This window comes from Ursus americanus, chromosome 10, assembly GCF_024610735.1.
Source record: "Ursus americanus isolate L20-20 chromosome 10, mUrsAme1.1.p, whole genome shotgun sequence".
NCBI classification, from domain to species: domain Eukaryota; kingdom Metazoa; phylum Chordata; class Mammalia; order Carnivora; family Ursidae; genus Ursus; species Ursus americanus.
The window spans coordinates 23,437,283-23,448,272 of NC_142136.1; the positions used below are offsets into that span (position 1 = coordinate 23,437,283).

A 10,990-nucleotide genomic window follows, 5' to 3' on the forward strand; every position below is an offset into this window, starting at 1 on the left:
TAGAAGCAAAATCTGAAGGACTACATACAATACTATTAATTTATATAAATTTCAAGCATAAGCAAAACCACTCTGGATTAATCTGTTAGAAATCATAATAGTGGTTACCTTTGGGTATGCAGGCAGATTTTGGTATACTGGTTATGTTCCACTTACTCACTTGGATTTTTATAGGTACACTTAAAATATACAAAATTCTCTGCATATGTTATGCTAAGTTGAAAAAAATAAGAAAAATTGTGCAAATAGAAATATGTTATAATAAAATTTGGACGTCCTTTTGCCTCATTGCATCTGAGAAAGCAAGATGGGTCACCAGCAGATCTGCTGGAGCCATCTGAGGAAATTTGGCTAGGGTTCTCATGGTTGCCATGTCTGCTCAAACCAGCACAGTCTGGTCCAGAAAAAATGTGCCTCAATATATGCTATCAGTGTTTCTGCCAGTATAGGAAAGATAAAGGCTTCATTAAGGTGGATTAAGTGAACTTCCTTGAATGTGTCATCCAAGATACCTACTTCAACTGCAGATATCCAATATACCTACCTTAATGCTAACTCATTGTATATACAATAAAATACCTCAATTATGAAAAAGATAAATAAAACTTGGACCTATAAACCAAACATCTACCCTCCCCCCATCTTCCTGCAATTAATTCAGCAGCATTCATTGATTTAAAAAATATGAGGCAAAAGGATCAAATGAATTTAGAGATAACAGAAAATTAGCTTTGTGTTTCAAATTAGATTTTTATGCTTAAGGCAGGGACAATAACCTCAAAATGAAAGACTTCATTTTCAAGAGTCTCCTATTTTAAAGAACCAAAGACTAAGCTTTGATAGACCCCAAGCTTTATATGTTTGCCGTACAAAAGAAATAGGAACAAGAACAGAGAAGAGCTGCACCTCCTTGCCCCTGCTGTCTTGTTAAAGATTACCTATAGTGTGTGCCTTTCTGATAGGGTTAAGCTCAATGAAACCCATAAAGAAATCCACTATATGAGAATGGTAAACTAGGTTTAATGCAGAAGTGGTGGCAAGAATAAGCACCTTAGTATAAGGCTTAAACGACTCTCCCCAACTAAGTGTCTTAGGACTAACTCAAAAAGAATTTTGAAGAGAATTTCAGTTTGCATTATTCCCTACCTTTATCTGAATATTTGTAAAGAACTATCTGATAAAGAGCAAGTGAATCTGAAAAATACTTAGTATTTATTAGGCTAAAACAGCATATGAGTGAAAAATTAGTCAATTCATTGACATTATCTCAAGAGATTAAATTATGTTACTGGAGCCAGAAGATTAGAACATTAGATGATATTTTAAGTTTTCTTTTAGAAAAATAAATTTGTAAATTTACATACTTCAGTTTTAATTATGAAATTTTGTCTGGTTCATAGTTAAATAATGAGTATTTATTAAATATTTTCTACTTAGTGGACTCCTATAGCCAGAAAAGCTCAAAGGCCCAATGATTAATAGAATCCAATGATTTTTAAAAGGAACTAAGACTAGATTATTACCCTACCATCATCCATACATTTCACAAAGGTGTTATCAGAGGTCCTCTCTAATTTCCAAATTTTACAGTCACTTAAGCCTTTTAACTACTTTACCACCCAAGCTGTGTTTTTGTTCCCTTGAGTTTTAGTCAACTGTTCATTCTATGATCTTGGTCATAAAATGACTTGATTTTTAAATTTTCTATTCAAATTAGTGGTTGACATTCAACTTACCTGAGCACAAAATTTTAGAAAAGCATCTCGTGTTCAAGTCTATTCAAACCATCCAATATAGGTCCTGACAGTTCCACCATTTACTTTTTTAAAATTGCCTGAGAAAAGAGAAAGGAGAAAGCTTTCACATCAAATATCTACTGCCCATGTCAAGCTAACTGAAATATTTTCAGGTCATACCATGCTCCATAGTTTGTTGATATCTGCTTATAATGTACATAAAAATAAGAGGAATATAATGCTTTGGCGCTTCATAAATAACACACATCTGTGGCCACTTGATAGTTTGCTAAAGTTAAGGCAAGTCTTGGAAAATCATAATATTTTTAATTACTTACCATCTCATATGATAAAGAAGATTACACATGTGGATTTCTGATTGATTTTAGTTATACCATCACCTGACAAATAAGTGACTGGTATGAAGACATAAGTAGTAGCTAGTTGACTATGGTAAATAAATATAATCAAGTTTGATGTATTTGCAGATAACTGATGAAACAAAGTATTTTGTATCAAACTACTGTACATTAACCTGGGATGATATAATGAAAGTAAGTGGGAATAATAACCAATTAGAATTTCAAAAGCTTTAAGCATGAATGTAGATGTCTAAGTAAACTCACAAGAAGGAAAAAAGAGAAAACGATTTCAATATTTAAGTGCCAGTTTAGTGATACTTATTGACATCAAGCAAAAAAATGAATGCTTTTCTTTACAAATCAGAAGTCAACAACACATGCCGAGGGCACTTGTGGCTTTTTATATCCACACCTAAATAAAGATAATAAGAATAACCTGTAGTAGAGTAGAAAAGGTCTTATTCATATATATTTCTCTAGAAATACTTTAAAAATTATTATAAGAACAGAAACTTGAGTGAAACTGGTAGTGTGGAATCATTTATGTTCATTTTCAGCATTTTCTGAAGAAGTTTTTTTTTAATTAAGAAAAGAATAACTTCAACAGGAATGAATTTTTGAAAATGGCTAACCCATCACATAAAATGGAAAGTATACTGTAGAAATACTTAACTTAATATTATAGTAAATGAAATTGTAATTACTATGACCAAATAAAAGAGCAGTGATAGTGTCAAATCTATGGGGGGAAAGGCTGTCCCCTAGCCGAGGGACCTATAGTTTCCTGAGAGCTTCTACAGTCCTTTTCTTAGTCCTCAGTGCTTGCCTGCTCTATTCCTCTTGCCATAACCATCACTTTGCTTTTAAATAAAAGCCTTTTGTGAGTATAAGCCAGAAAGTCAAGTGATTCTTTTCGAATAGCTAAACTAAATAAATCTTTGCAGCATATTAGAACAAACAATAAATTAATCAGAAGGAAGACAATATAACAACAAAATGTCTCCATCATTCAAAAAGAAGATAATATAGAAAGAGTAAAATATAATCAGAAAAAAGGTGAAAAAATGTGGATAGCAAGATGCTAGAAATTCCTCTAAATATTTCAGTAATCACTGTAAATGTAAATATGTGGAAACACAACTAAGTACAATTTGGATTCTTGTTTTGCACTTACCTTTTTTTAAATGTTACCTAAAAACCATTCCAAATGCTTAAATTTCATTTGAAACAGATATTTTAGAATAAAAATATTGTCTCCAAAATAAAATAAAATTTGTTTTCAATATATTTTTCATATGGTTAATGCTAGAACGTTGGCCTAAAAAAGAGGGAGTCAACATGTTGTCTCAACCCACAGCTTCACCATCTATGATTATAGCTGCTGAAAAAGATGAATTTGACATTTCAGTGAGTATTCTGACTCATGAACAAGGAAACTAGTCCAAATAAACTGGGTCAGCTGTAACTAAGAAAGGAAAATATGACAAAGACTATCTTTCTCTAAGCTTTATATTAATCATTTGACTCATTGTTTCTCATACCACAGACATATCAAATAGTATTATGTGTCAGTTAAAATGTGGCATCATTTTGAAATCAATCACTCTGAGTTTAAAGAAAAAAATACTTAAATATTTTAAAGGTAAACATGAACTCTTTTAGAGCTGAAAGACATTTGAAAAAGTCATGGAGTTCTTGTTGGGTAAACTTTGTATTTCGTTGCTTGGATAAAGGTACATGATGGCTGAGAAATTGAAAAGGCCTTGTGTAGTCGACATTGGTGAATGCCTGCCAGATTAAAAGTTGGTAAAAAAAAAAGTCATGTCAATTTACGTTTATATTATAGAGTAAATCTTCAAATTAATGATTTAGCTGAAAACATGAGACTGAGTTAACATCTTGTCTTCAGGATGTACTTTTGACTTACAAAGGCACTAATATACAGATGTGGCTATAATTATTTACCTGTATTGGTCCAAAATAAGTGCAAACTATCAGAGAAGATAATTTATGAAAATGCTTGGCCAAAAATGCAAGTAGTACTGAAATATGCAAAGTGCCATATAATCCTTTGAATGGTCATTTTTTATGCTGGAACAGTTGTATTGACATTTATACTGTTGATGCAAAAAAAATAGTGAATAACACTTCTGGTTTCTTATCAAGGTATACACAACAAACTATACTAATAGTATCTTTCTTCATCATTATACACAGTATAAAAAAAGATATCAGTTACAAGCAAGTATTAGAATTGCAGAAACTTGTAATACCCTTCCAACACTTCAAGGTTTTCTGATGAGATAGATGGAGATATTAATGATTATAATTTATTTTTAATATGAAAAATAATGTGTCAATATGAGGAAGATCTATATAATTCATTGAACAAATATGATACAAAATCATATATGGAAAAAATATCCATTCAAAGATAGGCTAATGAATTTTACAGTACTAAGGTTTAAAAGATTTATTGATATGGATTCAGATTCTACATTTTTAAGAAACTACCACGTCAAGTTGGAATATAGTATCAAGAAAAGCTACAATTATCTGAAATAAAGGCTACTAAAATACTTCTAATTTTTTCCAACATCATTTTTGTATAAGGCTAACTCTTCTTTATATTCTTCAAGCAGAAAAAATGTATTGCAAAAGATTGAATGCAGGAATAGAAATGAGAGTCCAGCTCTTTTCTGTTAAGGTGTAAAGTAGTGGTATCCTTCTCATAACTTATTTTGGATAACACTATTTTCAATAAAATGCATTAATGTATAATGGTGTTTTATTATAGTAATTATTATTATGAAATAAACTGATAAGCAAATATTTTGAAATATCTAACTTTAATTTCTAATATATTTTTTTAATTGTAAAGATGTTCCAAGATCAAAAAGATTGGTACTTGCACTAATTCACCAAATGCAAGTTACAAGACTGTTCAAAAAAGGAGTTTTTACTATTGTAACATCCTAACGACTAAATACATTTTAAGTACGAATGGGTAAAGGAATTGTGTTGTATTAACTTACGGTATTTATTTTACCATATGATTATTTTCAGCAAAATTTAAATTTAAAAACTTGTGATCACAATGCAAATCCTCAAACGTGAGCTCATATGAAATTCTAGCACTACATGGCATAGGAAAAATCTCCCTTTTTTTTTTCTTGCAAAGGCCTGTTTATTTCTCTATTATGTTGGTTCTAGGTTATTCTCTGTCTCCTCAATAGAATAAGAATTCCTCCTTTAATTTTAAATCTTTTTGATATTGATAAATTTTAGAGTACAAAGACAGTCAACTTTTATATTCTCAGTTACTGTTATCAAGATTTGACACTGCTCTGCTGTTGCAAACTTAAGTATTAAGGAATTTCACATTCCCCCACTGAGATTTGGACAAAGTGTCTTTTCAACCACCTAATAGCTGAGAATGGCTTTTCTTCCTTTTCGTTGCACTGGAGGAGTAGAAATAACTATAACATTTTCAGGGAATTTAAAGGACTTTGAAGGACTCTGAATCTATATCTATATAGATAGATAAATAGATATAAAATATATAGATATCTTTTCAGGTTTCATTCAATCATTCATGTGTGTGTATTAGTATATGAATATATAGGACATATATAATAGATAATATATAATATTGTATATATATATATATATATATATATATATATATATATATAATTAAGTGAAGCATGAAAATGCCTCTCAATTGCTGAGATATCTCGCCTTGTCTTCTGTTACATCCAGTGTGAACTCCAAGACATTATTTAAGTTACAGATTAAAAGGATTTTGCTTTTTACTATCACTTAAATTATTATGAGATGTAAAGACAGCTCTATACATGGCATTTGGAAAAAGCCTCCCTCTAATAATTGAGGAAAGAACCTCAACTGAAAGAAATACAAATAGTATCCCAATTTCAGAACCGCCGATTCTTTTTTAATCATAGGCATTTTGTTGCCAAATACACTATAATTTTGTTGAGATTTGATTTCTAAATAAGAATAATATTAACAAAGCACTGAATTGGGTTGCAAAACGACTCTTTGAAAAATATCAGTATTGGGGTACCTGGGTGTTTGAGTTGATTAAGTGTTTGCCTTCGGCTAAGATCATGACCCCAGGACCCTGGGATGGAGCCCCACCTGGGCTCCCTGCTCAATGGGGTGCCTACTTCTCCCTCTCCCTTTGTCTTCCACTCACTCTGCTTGTGCTCTCTCTCTCTCTCAAGTAAATAAATAAAATCTTTAAAAAAAGAAAAAAATAAAAATACCAGTACTGAAAATGAATTTATTTTTAAAGGAAATATTGATAAATGTTATTCAGATTTCTAATTTTTAATATGCAATATTTTATAGAAAATTTATCTATTTTTAATACACAAAGCATATTTATAAAATTAAATTTTAGCATAATATAATGACAACTGAGGGAAATATAAAATATAAAGAACATTTAAAGTTTTTTAAAAATTTTATTTATTTGACAGAGAGAGAGCACAAGCAGAGAGAGCAGCCAGCAGAGGGAAAGGGAGAAGCAGACCCTCCACAGAGCAGGTAGCCCAACGCGGGGCTCGATCCCAGGACCCTGGGATCGTGACTGGAGCTGAAGGCAGCCGTTTAACCGACTGAGCCACCTCGGTGCCCCTAAAGAACATTTAATCTGACTTTTTTAAATTGACTATAGAGGATGTTAAGGACATCCAATCAAGTGTTTTGCATTCTGGTGACCCCACTTTTAAATAAAATTTCAGTAGACATAATAAATATATTTCCCAACATTTTCTCCATTTTTTTCAAATTAGAGCTATTTTAATATTTTTACCCATGAATGAATTATGCACTTTATTTTTAAAATTACATTCAAACCAAACATAATTTATTAAGTTCTGATCCTGTCAGTTGGTACTTATTAGACCATGGAAAGGAGAAAATACAAAGTGTCAGGGAAATCACAGCTTGAAGCATTAACCAGAGAATAAGAGCTCACAAAAGTAGCAAAAGTCCCTCTCATGTTCCTCCACAGTTCCTTGGCGGAATGACCTCTGATACTACACCACTGTCAGCCTCAGACTGTATTAATGTTACTAACTGTATTGATTCCTTGACATTTGAAATCTGTTGTGAAAATTATTCTCTTCTACCCAAAATGTCTTTATGTTACCTTATTCTTTTTTTAATTTTTCACCTCCTATTTATTTAAGCTTTCTGCTTATAAAAGTAATGTATGTTCATTATAAGAAAATAAACAAATAGTACCATAATTAGGCACACAAGGTGAAATTCAAATAAGTTATAGTACATATGGCTTCAGAATAGAATAGAAGGTTTAAGATGAATCACTCAGGAGTTTGATATCCTGGGTTCAAACCCTCTTTGCCAGTCTTTAATGTGCATTCTAGAGCAAGGTCATTAAGTTTTCTGTGATTCCGTTTCCAAGGGAATTAAATATTGATCTCATAGGGCTGATGTGAGACTTAAAATAATTAATTATACTTTAATAGTAATAGTGACCTCATAAGCCTGAAGATGTCTAAAATTAAATTAGTTAATCTGTTGTAAGGATGAAATTAACCTGAGAATACCATTTAATGCCCAATAGACATTTGTTTTATATTAGCAGTAAAATGGAGTGCTGTTACTACTTTAATCTCATATTATGTATAATATTTGGCAACTGTTATTTCATTCAGCATGAACATATCCCTATATTCATGATTATTACTGTTTTTAATAAATCTCTACTATCCCATTGTATGAATAAAATGTAATCTAGAAAGTCTGGTATTTTGGGATATGTATATTGTTTCCATTTTTAGTTTTGGAGAGCAGGTCAAATTTAGCACTCTTTTACATATATTTTATGCAAAGCTGTTTTATTCCTTAAAAATGCTTTCCTGGTATCAGAATGACTAGAATTATGGGTATTTAACTCATTCATTCAAGCAATATTTAGTGCATGTCTGTATTGAGGCTGCTGTTCATCTCAGATCACTGGCACATACTTCCAGGGTTTCTATCCCCATGGAGATTGTATTCCATGCAGAATAATTTATGCTTTTGACATACACTGTCAAAATCCCTTATTGACGAAACTTGTACCACATCATCTCCTCTGCAATGTATGAAATACTAGTCCTTAAACTTCAGCCAATAGTGAATAATCTAAACAAGCAAGCAACAATTTAACTAAAAAGCAAACAACAATAGCAACAACAAAAATAGAAAATGTTTAATTTAATAAGAGAAAAATAATATGACTTTTTTGCTTTATTTTTATTGATTTATTTTTAACAATGTATTTTAATTAAATATTCATACTCCATAGCTCCTGAATCTACCAGTATCTATCATCTATCTATCTATCTATCTATCTATCTATCTATCTATCTATCTATCTATCTTTCTATCATCTACCTATCTCTCCCCTGCCCACTTTTCATTTGCACTATATATAGCAGAGAGAAAGAACTGCCAATGTGGCTATCTGGAATAAAGTGCATTTCTCATATTCCTTTTCCTTTGTAAGTAGACATATGATACAGTTCTGGACAACAAAATATAAACTGATTAGAGCCACAAGTGAAAATCTTTTTTTTTTAGATGATCAAACATAGTTTCTAATAATAGAGGATATGTATACATAAATATTCTCTTCATATTCCACTTTATTCCAATTTTAGACTCCATCTTGTCAGTTTTGTCAGTTGTTTTAGTCTGTGAAGTATTTACTGATGTACAAACCAAGTTCTTTTCATGTGTTCAAATCCACAAAATGAATCCAAATTTTGTAGCAATGCTAATTGAAGCAACTGATTTTTAATGTTGACTACCATCTATATGCTATGTGACCTTGGAAGAGTTATTTAACATCTTTGAATTTCAAATTCTTCATCTGTAAAACAGTGATAGTAATATCTGTATCACATGATTAGTGTCAGGATGGAAAACAGAAAGTATATGTTGAATACTAGGATAGTGCCTCAGTAATTTCTTTTATAATTGTAACTACTATCATACAAGTGTTAGCTAGAATTCCCCAAGCTTGTGACCACAAAGCAAGGCCATATGTCCTACCCTTTTCGTGCTCAAATTATGGTGGCCTCTGGAACTTTATTGTTGGGAATTACACATGCTTCACTGTGTTCTTCCCAGTCTTATGAGAGTTCACAGGGAAGTGTCTCATGTATGCTCAAAAGCAAAATGAAAACAAAAACAAAACCATTGTCACTTCTATTCTCTTTCATGTCTGCTTTCTTCTTTCCAATTTTGACTCCACTTATTTGTGTTTACTGCTCACAAAGTTATATGGGAAGCCTCCTTGTTGCCGATGTCCGTTATTGGCATATTAGTATTCATGCACAGCCTACTTTTACTGATGCTACAAAAATTTCTAAATATTCTTGGAACCCAAACATTGATAACTTCTATAGAGAGGTATGAAGAATGGCTTTATTTCTGACACTTTGCAAAGTTTTATCACTTGTGGCCCTGCATATAAATGTTTACACTAAGATACCCCTGCCATACTAGTTCCATCAGCTACAAACCATCATCTCTTATCAGAATTTCATCAACATCTCTCCATTAAGTTTTTTTTTTTAATCTCTAAACATAGGAATCAATTCAAATTTAAGCAGGTATAAAATACAGTTGCAATAAAACAATCTTCATCATCTGATATCACACAGCCCTCCTCCCCCCAATATAATGGGTATAAAGCAACCCCAAACAACCCAACACATTATTATTATTATTTTATTTTTATTATTATTATTATATGATTACCAACTATTCAGGACATAAGTCAAAAATTGGGAAGCAAGAAAATACAAGGGTGCCTGGGTGGCGCAGTCGTTAGGCATCTGCCTTTGGCTCAGGGAGTGATCCCAGCGTTCTGGGATCAGGTCCCACATCAGGCTCTTCCGCTAGGAGCCTGCTTCTTCCTCTCCCACTCCCCCTGCTTGTGTTCCCTCTCTCGCTGGCTGTCTCTCTCTGTCAAATAAATAAATAAAATCTTAAAAAAAAATAAATTATGATTCATAAATATTCAAAATAAATATTGTGCCATTGAAATACAAATCAAAATGTGTGGGTGAAGCTAGAATGCCAAAAACATTAATATTCTACCTGAAATATACTACTTTCCTTTGTAAAGTAAGAAAGACTATCAATAAAGCATTTTTTAGTTTTGTCCTTTGCAATAGTAAGATTTAAAATGGTCTTCATGAGGAGTGCTTGGGTGGCATAGTCAGTTGAGTGATGGACTCTTGGTTTTGGCTCAGGTCATGATCTCAGTGTTGTGAGAGGGAGCCTTGCTTCAGGGTCTGCACTCAGCCCAGCGTCTGCTTAGAACTCTCTCTGTTCCCCTATTCTCCTCCCCCCCAAAATAAACAAAAAATAAAAATTAATCTAAAAAATAAAACTCCCTTCATGATATCCAATAACACAGAATCTAACAGTTAAGATAATTATCATGCCTAAAAATATTCATATACTGGGAAAAGGCAGAAAAAGTCATCATTTTTATTCTGATTTTGATATATTGGCATGTAAGTTAAAGGTATATATTCTAAATAATACATTCAAAGTGTTTATTATTTGTTGATAATATCAGATAACCATTTTCTCCTTTATGCCTTGCCTTATATTTATGATTATTATGTGGTGAGAAATGTCTTACCCAAAGAAGATTTGAATAAATCTGAATCAGAAACACAAATCACACAATATTGCATTTGTGTAATTCTGTTAAGGAATAAAAACAATTTCAAATATTATAATAGATGAATACAAACAATTTACATATGACATCTTGAACTTTCTGTCATCTTAGAATTTGTAAAATACTTATGCTTTCTCAAACTGTTATCACAG

General features: G+C 31.7%; 1 pseudogene; it reads left to right on the forward strand.

The window, feature by feature from the left end:
- The first annotated feature begins 307 nt into the window (after nt 1-307).
- On the forward strand, nt 308-480 carry LOC123800958 (small ribosomal subunit protein uS14 pseudogene; annotated as a pseudogene).
- Nucleotides 481-10,990: the final 10,510 nt, after the last annotated feature.